The sequence below is a fragment of the Hemitrygon akajei genome, chromosome 11, assembly GCF_048418815.1.
Source record: "Hemitrygon akajei chromosome 11, sHemAka1.3, whole genome shotgun sequence".
In the NCBI taxonomy this organism is placed as follows: domain Eukaryota; kingdom Metazoa; phylum Chordata; class Chondrichthyes; order Myliobatiformes; family Dasyatidae; genus Hemitrygon; species Hemitrygon akajei.
This window is the reverse complement of record NC_133134.1, coordinates 138545721-138559670: the sequence shown is the minus strand read 5'-3', so window position 1 is coordinate 138559670 and position 13950 is coordinate 138545721. Positions and strand designations below refer to the sequence as shown.

The 13950-nt window shown below is 40.0% G+C and overlaps 1 protein-coding gene across 4 annotated transcripts in view; it reads left to right on the top strand.

Annotated features, from left to right (window-relative positions):
- ptgis (prostaglandin I2 (prostacyclin) synthase) overlaps window positions 1-13950 on the top strand; it is a 173578-nt gene that overhangs the window by 112574 nt on the left and 47054 nt on the right. The window lies entirely within an intron of this gene.

Sequence of the window (13950 nt, the reverse complement as noted above, 5' to 3'; positions counted from 1 at the left end):
ATTAAACTGGTTTGGTTAAACCTATATAAATATTTATAATTACTATGAAAATACAAGTCAAATGGTAAACACTGACATAAAAACTGAAGAAATAGAAAAAAGGTTTATAACATGCTATTGCAGAATTTTCTGATAATCAAACATAAACTTATGATGTGTAGTTATTGAAAGTGAAGAGATGTGACATGATGTCTTTCTATCTGAAATTAACTTTTCAACAACTTGAAGGATTCTAATTTAGCGATAGGTACCTTACAGAGAAACAGTCTTGCTTTATAATTCCTTAACTGTTTGAAATAGATGGATTCAATATATTCTAAATTTAAGATACTAAGGAGAAATTGTTATCTGTGCTACTTTATAAAACAATGCAGCTTAACCTTACGAAGTCAATATAATTTCTTTTTTTTAGGGAAGGTCATTTGTCAGTAATATCTAATAAACACCCAGCCTTATAAGCCTGGCCCTTATTGATATCCATCTAAAAACTGAAGGAGTTAAAATACGTGATATGTAAGATGTGAATTTGTCTAGGTGGAGTCTATGCACTGTTTTCAACTGCATGTGGCATATAATATCTTCATAGTCTTTCGGGCATTTACAAAACATTTCTTTTCACAAGGTTACAAGTATAAAACAACACAAGAAGTGAAACAAACAGTTTGAAATTCCTATTGTGTTATTCATTCAGTGAAGTGAAATGCAAGTCATGTAACAGATCATCCAGTGTTTAGTGGTTGAACAAACACAGCTTCCAGTGCCTTTGGTACGTTGTGGGAGATATTGGAGATAGTCATTAGATAGTTATGGGTGACTACAAGAAATTCTCTGAAAAATATCAGAAGTTGAGAGAGTAAGAGAGTCAGGGTGCCTGTCAATATAGAAAGTTTATAATCTGGAAAGTGTTTAGTGGGAGGTGGCAGAGGAATTGTGAGAATACTGGCATTAGGCGATGGACATGTAGAAAATGACAATGTTAGAGCTAGAAAATATCTGTAAAGGGGCTGACACTATAAAAATATCTGTTCAGTCAAAAATAGTTACCATATTTTTTGGCAAACAATAAAATTTCTGGAACACTCTTAGACCGTCATCCACTAATCTGCATTCATGCATCATTTGGCATTAGCCAAGTTTTCTCCATTTTGAAGGAGGTTGACGAACATCATTCACATTCAAATTCTTATCTTGTACACCAGAGCAATCCCTAGTTTCCATGAAAATATACATAAATGAAAATATATATTTTTTCCATGAAAATATGCATAATTTTGTGCACAAAGTATAGAAAGAGATTTTCTGAGTATTTATGTAGCATTAAAGTTTCAAACAAAATAACAAATGAAACTATCCCTGTCAATTGAACGGATTGGCATTGTTATTAGTTTATTATTGTCACATGTACAGTGAAAAGCCTGTATACTGTTTATATAAATTGAATCAGTATACAGTGCTTTGATGTAGAACAGGGTAGAACAATAACAATGCAGATTGTAATGTAAAAGCTACAGAGAAAGTGCAGTGAGGGAAGCAATAAAGTGCAAGATCATAACAGGTAGATTGTGAGGTGACGTGTCCACCTATTTGTACAAGAGGTCCATCAAAGAGTCTGATAACAGCATGACAGAAGCTGTCCTCAAGCCAAACGACATGTGCCTCAGGCTTGGATGTACAGAGTGTCGAATAGAGTGCTTAGGGCGTAAACTTGTGGAGCACCAATCTTTGGAATGATTATAGCAGAAGTGTTGCTGCCTCTACTTACTTATTACAGTGCTGGTCAGGAAGTCAAGGACTTGGTTGCAGAGGGAGGAGTTGTCTCCCAGGGTCCAGAGTTTGGTGATGAGTGTGTATTGAATCACAGCATGGAAGGGCGGGCTGATGTCAATAAATGATAGACTTACATAGGTGTTCTTACTATCCAGATGCCCAGGAGGTGAGTGTAGGGCCAGGGAAATGGCACTCGATGTAGACATGTTACAGTGGTAGGCGAATTGCAGTAGTTCAGGCTTGCTATGAGGCTGGATTTAATGCTTGCCTGACCAGCCTCTCGAAGCAGTTCATGATGTTAGGTGTCAGAGCCACCGAGGGGCAGTCACTAAGGCATGTTATCTTGTTAATTTTGGTTCCTAGATGATAATGGTCTTCTTAAAGCAGGGGGGAGGGGACACAGACTGAAGGACGGAGAGGTTAAGTGTGTCCGTAATTGTTTGAAAAAATCTCAGGTTAACTCCTCTGCTAAAATGATGGTAAAGAAATTTGTGTTGAGACATTAAAAAATGTGTAATAAGAATAGAAAAAATAAAATATATGAGGAAGAAAGTATTTAATGAATTGAATTATTTAGGGTGGCATGGTAGCATAGTAGTTTGTGTAATGCTATTTCAGCGCCAGGGAGCTGGGTTCAATTCCATCACTCTCTGTAAGGAGCTTTTATGTTCTTATGTCTGTGTGGGTTTCTCTGGATGTTCCGGCTTCCTCCCACATTCCAGAGATGCACAGGTTAGTAGGTTCACTGGACACGTAGTGCAGGCTTGTTGTGCTGGTAGGGCTATTGCTGTGCTTTATCTCCAATCAAAACAAGAAATACAAACTGCTGGTAGCAGTTGATTCTGTTATTACCCTGTGCTTATTAGTGTGATATAATATTTGGTCCACTTTTCAAATATTTTGGCATTCAGACATTTAATGGTTTAAGGATCCAGTTAGCAGAAGAGACTATATTGTAATTCAATGCTTTGAACAAAATAAATACACTGCTTTTTAAAATAATGTCCTTTATTCTTTACTTCATTTAAATTTGTCCAATTCTTTCTCTGTGCTCAAGTCTGTTACTCAACTACTTTAATTTCCCTCATTATATCATCCTCACTTCCCACTCCTATGAACAACAATAACAGGGCAGGAGATTGCTTGAGGGGAAATCCCTGCTCAAGTCTCTTTGAGCAGAAGTGTCACGTTTTCTGCATTATCATCTCTGTGGGGGACACGTCCTTGGCAGGGGAGAGCTGGTGGTCCTACTGCCACTTCCACAGAGTGGGAATCACAAAGGCAGACCTACGTGGTGGATCTATCTGCAAACATGAGCTCTGAAGAAGAAAGAAGATAATGGTTTAATGCTTGATCGAGTGGCTGCCTGATGAAAGCTTTATTGCTGGTGTCGGGGTGGATCCTAATGGTGATTGGTAAACCAATCTCTAACATCTCATAATCTGTTATAGCCAATTCACTCCTACTGGGATGGTCGCAGTTACAAGCTCCTCAGTAGGAGCATGAGGGATTTGCAACACTGTCAGGGTGACAGTGAGGGACAGTGAGGGACCTCAATGAGGAAAATCCCTTCACCAGGGACCTCTTCACCAAGAAGACCCTGGAGTGCTGCCAGTTTCAGGTGGAAAAACATCTACTGCCTCCAGGGCTTCACAGGTAATGAGTACTTTGATGTTACCGTCAAGTATCCATTGGGATAGCAGAAGGTGCTTCAGGATTTTCAGGAGAAGGGGAAATGTCTGGGAAAAGTATCCAGTTAAACAGCAGAAGATGCTTCAGGACCTTCAGGAGAAGGGGAAGGGACTGGGAAAAGGAGCTGAAGTATCTATAACAGGAAATTTGGGATAGATATTGTGGAGTCTCCCTGGTATGATCAACTCTCTGCACCTATTACTCCCTTACCCCAGGTACTTTTTCCCCTTCCTTCCTATCCCCCATGCCACCTTCACCCATCTTTGTCCCCTTTCTCCTCTTGGCTCCACCCACCCATCTCACTCACAGCTTTCAAATGCCTCTCCCAATCCCCCAGCTAGTTCCAAATCTTGTTCACCTCACACACACACAAAATGCTGGTGGAACACAGCAGGTCAGGCAGCATCTATAGGAAGGAGTACAGTCGACATTTCAGGCTGAGACCCTTCATCAGGACTAACTGAAAGAAGAGATAATAAGAGATTTGAAAGTGGGAAGGGGAGGGGAGATCCGAAATGATAGGAGAAGACATGAGGGAAGGGATGAAGCTAAGAGCTTGAAAGTTGATTGGCAAAAGGGATGCAAGGCTGGAGAAGAGGGAGTATCATGGGATGGGAGGCCTGGGGAGAAAGAAAGGGGGGGCACCAGAAGGAGATGGAGAGCAGGCAAGGACTGATTGTGAGAGGGGCAGAGAGAGAGAAAAGAAAAAAAAGGGGGAAAGAGATAGATAGATAAATAAATAAATAAGGGATGGAGCAAGAAGGGGAGGGGAGCATTAATGGAAGTTAGAGAAATCAATGTTCACGCCATCAGGTTGGAGGCTATCCGGACAGAATATAAGGTGTTGTTTCTCCAACCTGAGTATCGCCTCACCTAGAAGGACTGTCTGGGGCCTAAATTGGTGGTTGTGAGGGAAGAGGGCCCCAGACAGTCCTTCCAGGTGAGGCGACACTTCACCTGTGAGTCGGCTGGTGTGATATACGACATGCAGTGTTCCCGGTGTGGCCTTCTATATATTGGTGAGACCCAATGCCGACTGGGAGACTGTTTTGCTGAACACCTACGCTCTGTTCACCAGAGAAAACAGGATCTCCCAGTGGCCACACTTTTTAATTCCACGTCCCATTCCCATTCTGATATGTCTATCCATGGCCTCCTCTACTGTCAAGATGAAGCCACATTCAGGTTGGAGAAACAACACCTTATATTCTGTCTGGGTAGCCTCCAAACTGATAGCATGAACATTGATTTCTCTAACATCTGTTAATGCCCCTCCTCCCCTTCTTACCCCATTCTTTATTTATTTGTTTGTTTATTTATTTATCCTCCCCTTTTTCTTTTTTCTCTCTCTACCCCTCTCACAATCACTCCTTGCCTGTTCTCCATCTCCCTCTGGTGCTCCTCTCTCTCTCTCTTTTCTCCCCCCCCCTCCCCCTACCCAGCACAACTGCCTGTCTACCACCCTCCCTCAGAATCTTTTCTTGCCATTCCCCTTCTTCTCTCTATGCTGACCAGCTTGTCTCTCCATCTCAGTCCTGGTGCAGGGTTTCGACCCAAACTGTTGACAATTTCATTCCCCCCAGAGATCCTACTTGTCTCATGGAGTTCCTCCAGCAGATTGTCACTGGAGACAGAATTGGATTAATGGACATCAAGGGGCAAGCACTCCAGTGGTTGGGACCACATCTTGCACAATGGAATATTGTTGTGATTGTTGAAGATTGTTTCTTGAATATTTCTTAAAATCCACCATTACATTAAGAAGTCAAAATAAAGACAAGTCGTAATCAAATGGAAATTCTGATCAGCCTACTCTGAAATGGTGGGGCGGGGGAGGGGTGGCAAATAATTGACTAGCTGAAATAGAATGGGTCAATAACGTTCCCTCCAAGATATGTGATTTGGTGATTCCATGGGAAATTATGGAAGTTCAATTATTTTTGTGGAAAATATGAAATAGTTTTAGAAAAAAATTGATACCCATTAGTTGAAAGGGTAGATGTGAAAAGCAATCTAGCTGCAAGATATCAAATAACTATAAATAGTATAAGATGCTTAAAGGATCCAAAAGATAAACAGAAAGATTAGAGTGTTCATGTTATTTGTCAGTGAGACAGTTAACCAGCCATTAATTAGCTAGGCTGTTTTGTGCTGAGATATCTGTAGATTAGATGAGGCTGTCACTGAGCATTAACTTTTTTCTTTCGATGCCATCTTTGTTACTTCAACTGCACGGGCACCTTTCTCCCTAAGCGTGCGCAAAGATGGTGCTGCAGAGACAAGGAGGTGCTTTGCAGGCAGCTAACAAAACTAATTCTACTAAATATATATTTTTTGAGGCTCTGATCAGTGCAATCTGCAGCTTGTAATTCCCTATTGGGCGATGTGCTTTTGAACCGTCTGTATCAGCTGGCATTTTTGAACGGACTCTCAGGAATGAGGTAGTTGTTGCTGAACTGGACCGAAACTCTGGTACGGATTATAGCGCCGGGGACGAGACTCAGGAGAGGATGACAAACCAATGTTTGGCTGATTTAAGCACTGAGCCAGATTTTAAAAAGATTAAGGCCTCCAGGCTGAGGGCAAAGTATGAACTGGTGTGTGGCTCACTACCCCATGCAGCTTTACCTGCCTGAGCGTTGAAGTTTGTGGTTTGCGGCCACTGGGCTCCCGGATTGGCTGTGGAATCACTTTCAGCGACTCTGTGGTTAATGGTCCGTGCATTGTTTGGTTTTGTTTGCACAATTTATTCTTTCTTTTTTGCAAACTGAGTGTGTCTGTCTTTGTGGTGTAGGTTTTTTTTGTGAATTCTATCGTGTTTCTTAATTTTGTGGCTGTGTGCAAGAAGACAAATTTCAATGTATATATATTTTGATAATAAATGTTCTTTGAACTTTGAAAGGGGCAACACTCAGAACTTAGTATAACTGACTGTGAAGTTAAAACGCATTTTTGAAGAATCAGCTTCCATTAACATATGAATTAGCCTTATATTGTATTTCTCCACCTTGTCATTTCATTAATGAAGCAAAACTATTTTTGTATTATTAGCTATAATACAATAACATACATTAATTTGTATTATTAATAAAATGATTTATTACATATGCTTAACCTCAAATTGTCATTTAACTTCTGGTTGAAGGCACTTCTTCTCAGTCAGTTTTGCATATTACATATTTATAGTTAACCACTTGCTGCAGAATAGTTTCACTGGTTTCACAAGGGAGATTGCAGCCAAAGTCATTTTGTTTAATTGCAGAGTGAGATTCTGCCAATAGTAGGCTTGAACTCAAAAAACTATAAATTGTAACCAAGATGAGAATTAGGGTGTATGAACATATATAGGCTAAAGTTTACTTGTGAGACTGAACAGGCCTTCAGGATAAATCTGAAGTCTGAAATTGGAGAACCACAATACCTTTTAGGTCATTGAAAAGAAAAGAAAGTTGAAGATCACGACTTACTGAACTTGAATCAAAAATTCTGTAGTGGACCACAAGCTAATCGAAGTGTATTTTTCAGTGTATATCTGACTTCAGTTGTACTTCTTTTTTAATTAATTAAACCTAGTTAAATTCTTTTTAAGCATCTCTGACTTTGAGTTATATAAAAACAGTAAATATGACCCATGGCATATTCCATCAACAGTGCCTCAAGTGACATGGCCTAAAGCAAAATCTTTGCTTTGGGTAGCTCCTCCTCACAGAATAGTCGTGGAATCCAAATCAGTTAAACTCACTGAGCCACAAGGAGTGTGTACAGTTGTGGGAAAGTAATGGGGGTGGGGAAAATATGGATGGTGAAGCAGATCAAATAGGATCTGGCTTTTGTTTCAAAGCAGTGACCTTATGCCAGAATTGGATAAGACTGATACTGATGTAAATAATCAGATTAACAAGCATCGTTGGAATTTTTGATGTCATCTAATCTGTTTTCGCAATATCCCAGATGGAAATTGTTCAGAGGATTATTAAATGACAAGAAGGAGGTGCAAATTTGGACTGCAGCAGCTGGCCACTGCATTTGAATTGTAGGGAGTGGACTCTGGGCATCTTCCATGTGAATGCTAGAAAGTCGAGCAATCCACAAATTGTGGGAGGAACTCAGCAGGTGAAGCATCATCACTGGAGCAAAGAGGTGTTGAATGTTTTGATGCAGGGGTCCAATACATTGGCCTTCTCTTTACTTGACCTGCTGAGTTTATTTATTTCGAGAAGCAAAGATTTGAAGTACATTTATATCAAAGAATGTATAAATTATATAACCTTGAGATTTGTCTGCTTACAGGCAGCCACAAAGCAAGAAGCCAAAAGAACTTAATTAAAATAAAATAAAGACCAACCCCCAATGCACAGAGAAAGAGAAAAGACACAGATCATGCAAAAATAGAAATGAGCAGCAGCATTCCAAACCAAATTGAGATCCGAATGCATTCCAAACCAAATTGAGATCCGAATTCCCGCAGCAGCCTGGAGTAGGCCCAAAGCCTCAGTATCAGTTCATCATATTAGTGGGGCAAAACGCTACGAAGCTTGCAGACATGAAACACAGCTGCTGGGGGTAGTCTCACAGCCTTAATGCCATGGAGAGAGAAGTTAATATCATAAGACCATAAGACATAGGAGTAGAATTAGGCTATTTGGCCATTCAATCATGGCTATCCTTTTTTCCCTCCTCGGTCCCATTCCCCAACCTTCTTCCCGTGCCTTTAATATTGTGGGAGAGTGAGCAAAATCAGCCCGACTCTCGCCTCCGATCTTGACACCCTGCCTTTCCAGTCTATCTGGACTAGAGCTTAAATTGTCCAAACAGTGTATTACGACCTGGGCCCTTGATGCACCATCAATAACTCACTCTGAGACGTAAGAAGTGAGATATTGGCTTTTATTGACTGGAAGAATGAACAACACAACATCCTGGAGAATGAGGGCCGGCCTCATGCCTCATTCGCCTTTATACAGGGGTCTGTGGGAGGAGCCACAGGAGCAGTCAGCAGGGGTTTGTGGGAGGAGCCACAGGAGCAGTCAGCAGGGGTCTGTTGGAAGCAAACCACTCTGGTATATGTAGTTCACCACAGCCTTGGTGCAGCGAAACACACTGGGCCTACACCATGCCACCCAGCGATTCACTCAGGGTCTAGACTTTGCTGCCCAGACCAATCTTGACCTCTCCGAATAGGTTCAATGCTTGCAGTCATCCAACCTCGCTCCCGGGTTAGTTGGACAGGCATCAAATCTCCTCTGCCTCAACTTTTCCTCTCCAACTCACTCACTCCATCTGTGTCGCTTTTGCAGCACACCAGCATGGCTCACCTCTTGAATATGCTTCGCCTTCACTTGCCTCTTTATTGTTTGCAGTGATCGTTTGCCACAATTTACTTTGGAAAAGCTATTATTCACAATGATTCAGCACAGTAACAGGTCCTTCTGACCCAGCAAGCCTATGCCACCCAATTACAGCCATGTGACCAATTAACCTTCTAACCCATATGTCTTTTAAAAGTGGGAAGAAACTGCATCACCCAGAAGATGCAGCTTTATTCATTTGAATTTTATTAATTTCAAATTAAAGGATTGCACAAAACTGAGGCGGACAATTTATTATTGCCAGTATACCATTAGAAGCTTCATATAATCATCCATCAAAATATTAAGTCAATAAACCTCAACAATTCCACTGTGTTCATTCCTGCTCAATAATTCTGATTTGGCATGTCATCTAAAACTTTGATAAACTTCCATAGATTTTCAGTGGAGAGTATCCTGACTGGTTGCATCGTAACCTGGTATGGCAACACCAATGCCCAAGAATGGAAAAGCCTACAAGAAGTGATGCATACAGCTCAGTCTATCACAGCAAAGCTGTCCCCAATATTGAACACATCTACAAGGAGTGCTGCCACAAAAAAGTACTATCTATCATCCAGGCTGTGCTCTCTCCTTGTTGCTGCCATTGGGATGGAGGTACAGGAGCCTTAGTTCCCACACCACCAGGTCTGGAACAGTTAGTAGCCTGAACAAGAGTGAATAGCTTCTGTCACAACCACGGATTCGGTGCCACAGCAGAAACAGCAATTGCGTTTGTGATTATGCACGTGTCAGCAAATTATTTCATTGTGATAGTATTTAACTCTATTATTCCATCATAGTATTTACCATGACTTGGACACAACAATGCTTCGCTGCCTGCTTGCTTTTCGCCTTGCCTGAGAAATTGGAGTATCAAGTCAACTGATTCTGAAGACTAGTGGTATTCGTTTTATTCTTCATTGTTCTTTTCATCCACAGTGTGGACTTTATTTTCCATTTGAGAGTTTTAGTTAATGGCCCTGTTTGGCCTAGTGTTTATTGTTTTCTTTTCCTTTTAACGTTGTTCGCATTAAAATCTGTGAACTAACGACCTGCTCAGTGTCTCTTACTCTGCACTTGGGCCATATCCGAACTGGGCGACAGCTTCACTCACCTCAACACAAAACTAATTCTAACTTTTAACTTCAGCTTTCAAGGACTCTACAATTCATGTTTCCAGCATTATTTATTTATTTATCAATCTAGCTATCAATTTATTAATCATTTTTGCACAGTTTGTCTTTTTTGCACATTGGTTGTCTGCCTGTCTTTGCGTGTAGTTTTTCATTGACAGTAGTTCTTTGTTCTACTGTGAATGCCTTCAAGAAAATTAATCTCAAGTTTGTATATGGTGACATACACACAATAAATTTACTTTGATCTAATTGGTATGGCTATACTGTCCTTTGATGTTCTGTTGTATGCTGTGAATGCACCATTTACCAGTGCAGTAACTGGAGGTTTGAGCAAGGTGCAGAAAGCTCGAGTGCTGCTGAATCCAGGGATTGGGCCTTTGGTATCAAGAGTGAAAGGTCTTGTTGCTGCTGGTCATTTGGTTTTCAACTACTTTGCTTTTGAGAATGACTGGAACCTCACCAGAAGCATTCCAGGGCACTTTTGCCCCAGACGCCATTACTGTGGTATCAGAATACCACATGGATTTTTATTGAAACCCATCTGGAGATTGTGAACTACTACACTAACCTGAAATGTGACATTTTTTTTTTAAAAAAGTCTCTTTCCCTCCATATTCCTATTCCAGAATTTTTTTAAATCAATCTGTAAAGATTTGTCATTGTTCACCTATTGAACATTTATTGATGTTCACTAATCAGTCCACTTATGAACAAATAGGTGGAGTTGATTTCAACTTTCAACAGCTCCTGCGATGTTGAACAATTTGAGTAGGATAAGGTTCCTAATGAATTTAAGGCGAGCTTGCATCAAGGGAGCACGAATTTACAAACCAGGGTCACGATGCGACAAAATCATACCTATCTAAGATATCAACAAGAAGAGTGACCTACACACAAAATGTTGGAGAACTCAGCAGACCAGGCAGCATCTATGGAAAAGACTAAACAGTCAGTGATCAGGCCAAGACCCTTCATCAGGACTGGAGAAAAGAGATGAGAAGTCAGAGCAGGAAGGTGGGGGAGGAGGGGAAGAAGTACAAGGTAGTCAGTGACAGGTGAAACTGGGAGAGGGGGAGGGTTGAAGTAAAGTGCTGGGAAGTTGATTGGTGAAAGAGATAAAGGGCTGGAGAAGGGCTATCTGATAGGAGAGGACAGAGGGCCATTGAAGAATGGGAAGGGGATGAAGCACCAGAGGGAGGTAAGGAGATAAGGTGAAAGAGGGAAAGAGGAATGGGGAAGTTTGAGAAATTGATGTTCATGCCATCAGGTTGGAGGCTACCAAGATGGAATATAAAGTGTTGCTTGTGCAACCTCAGTGTGGCCTCATCACGGCAATAGAGGAAGCCATGGACTGACATGTCCAAAAGTGAGCAGCATGAAAGGAGACCCTGTTTGTAGAGGGACAAAGTACAGAATCGGAATCAGATTTATTACCATTGTTGAATATCACCTAAAAGTTGTTGTTCTGCAGCAGCAGTATAGTGCAAGAACATGGAAGTCCTATAAATTGCAAAATAAGTAAATAGTGCCAAAAAAGTGAATAATGAGCTAATGTTTGTGGGTACATGGACCATTCAGAAATCCGATAGCGGAGAGGAAGAAGTTGTTCATAAATTGTTGAGTATTATGTCATCAGGCTCCTGTATTCTTCCCTGATGGTAGTAACCAGAAGAGGGTAAGTCCCTGATGATGAGGATCTTTAATGATGGACACCATTTTCTTAAGGGACTGCCTGTTGAAGATGTCCTCAATGGTAGGGAGGGTTGTACCCAAGATGAATCTGGTTAAGTCTACAATCCTTTGCATCTTCTTGTGATTCTGTGCATTGAAACCTTCATACCAGGCTGGTGTTGCAGCCAGTCAGGATGCTCTCTGCCATATATCTGTAGACATTTACTAGAGTCTTTGATGACATACCAAAAGTCCTGAAACTCTTAACAAGGTAGACCATTAGTGTGCCTTTATCGTGATTGCATCAGTGTTGGATACAGGACAGATTCTTGAAGAAGCTGATACCCTGGAACTTGCTCACCCTTTCTGCCAATGCCACCTCATTGCAAACTAAAGTGTGCTCTTCTGACTTCCTGTTCCTGAGATCCACAATCAATCTTTGGTCCTGTTGACATCTGATTAGCTGTTTTTTATGTTTGAAAAAAAACCAGAATTAATATACTCTTAGTTCTACTGTAATTAGTAATTGTGTTGCTATTTAAATAGGCTCATTACATATTTCTAGGTGAAATTTCTTGTTTTGCTTTGGATTATATCCTGTCCATTTGCTATATGTGACAAAATGTTTCATGGGTGTATTACTTAAAGGGGAAGCATTAGTGGTATTGATGTATTGGAAATAGAATGTCTTGATTTGGCTAGTGTGTTTATTGAATGAAGTATTTTTTATTTAAAAAAGTAAATTTGAAGGGAGCCCTCTCAAAAATTAGTTACTTAATTTAATCTATTTTAATTTGTTTTACTAATTTTAATCTATTTTAACTTTATTGAAGTTAAAATAGTAGTAGTATTAGTAGTAATAGTAGTAGTAGTGAAGTCTTCAAAAGGAATGTGGCCTCCAAAGGGTTAATGACAAGTACAGTAGGAAATGCAGTCACTCTTTGATGTTTGCATTAAAATTCCTGTATTTTTTATTGGTGCCTTTCATAATGTCACAGTAATTACTGTTATAATTAGGGAAACATAGCATTCTGCATGTACATGGCAAAACTTCCACAAACGGCAATTTAATAGCTGCATCTTTTCCAATGGATTTTTGTGGTAAAACGTTAACAGGTTCTTGGCAGCTTTCCTCCAGAACACTTGCAGTGTTGCCCCAGGATATGGCAGCTCGCACTCCGAAAGTCGCACGTTTTGCTAATCAGAAAGCATGAGGTCAAACTTGACAAGTGACGTATGTTCTCTTAACTTAGATGTTACAAAATATTAATATGTGGCATTTCCTGTTATCACTAACGGATATATTGAATCATTAAGCAGTTCGTTTCCACAAATTCCCAATCTTAAAAAGAGATCCATGTTTCAATGATTTTAACTACTCGAAAGTATTTCAGGAAGGAAGAAAATGTATTCTGTCATGACTGGAAATCGCATCCTAGCCTGACATTTTGATATTTGCTGACACTATCAACAAAAGAAAGCTTCAATTGCACAATCATTCACATTTCTTGGCTGACCTAATGAATGAACTCCCTTTAACTGCTTTTCAAACCAATAGACATTCATTTGTTGGATGAGAATTTAGTGAGGAAAAATCATTACAGGAAAGTAGTCCTACATAACTGAATTCCATAAGTAAATACTGATAGATCACTGTGTATATGCTAATATCATTCAGAATAACTATTTGCCACTTTGGAGTTTTTGCATGATTGCTCAGGGAAGCTGTGAGCAACTAATCCTGGTAACTTGGTAATTGGTAGGTAGTAACTAGTTTATTATTGTCATATGCACCGAGATAAAGTCACAAACTTTATTTTGCATGTTAGCCATACTGATCCTTTCACCACATCAGTACATTGATGTAGTATAAGAAAATTGGGGAAAATGTATTACAGTTGCAGGGGAAGTACAGTGCAGGCAGACAGTAAGGTGCAAGGTCACAACAAGGTAGATTCTGAGAGAAAGAGTCCATCATATTTTATAAGGGAACTGTTCAATAGTCTTATAAGTTCAGGACAGAAGCTGTTCTTGAGCCTAGTGGTATGTGTTTTCATATTTTTTATCTTCTGCCTGATGCAATTCTTCCAAATTCATCAAGAAAACCAAATATTTATTCTGAAGATGCCTTTGACTAAACTTCCAGGACAGAGAAGGACAAACATTCATTCCCCAGAACACTATTTTGAACAACATTTTAATTTCTGTTTGCTTTAAAATGCCTTCTTTGAATCTACCCACTGAAAATAAGTGATACATATATTGAAACATGAAGCAGTATTTTAAGAGACAGCTTGAGTGAATCAATCATGAAGTCCCAACATTGGATTCTA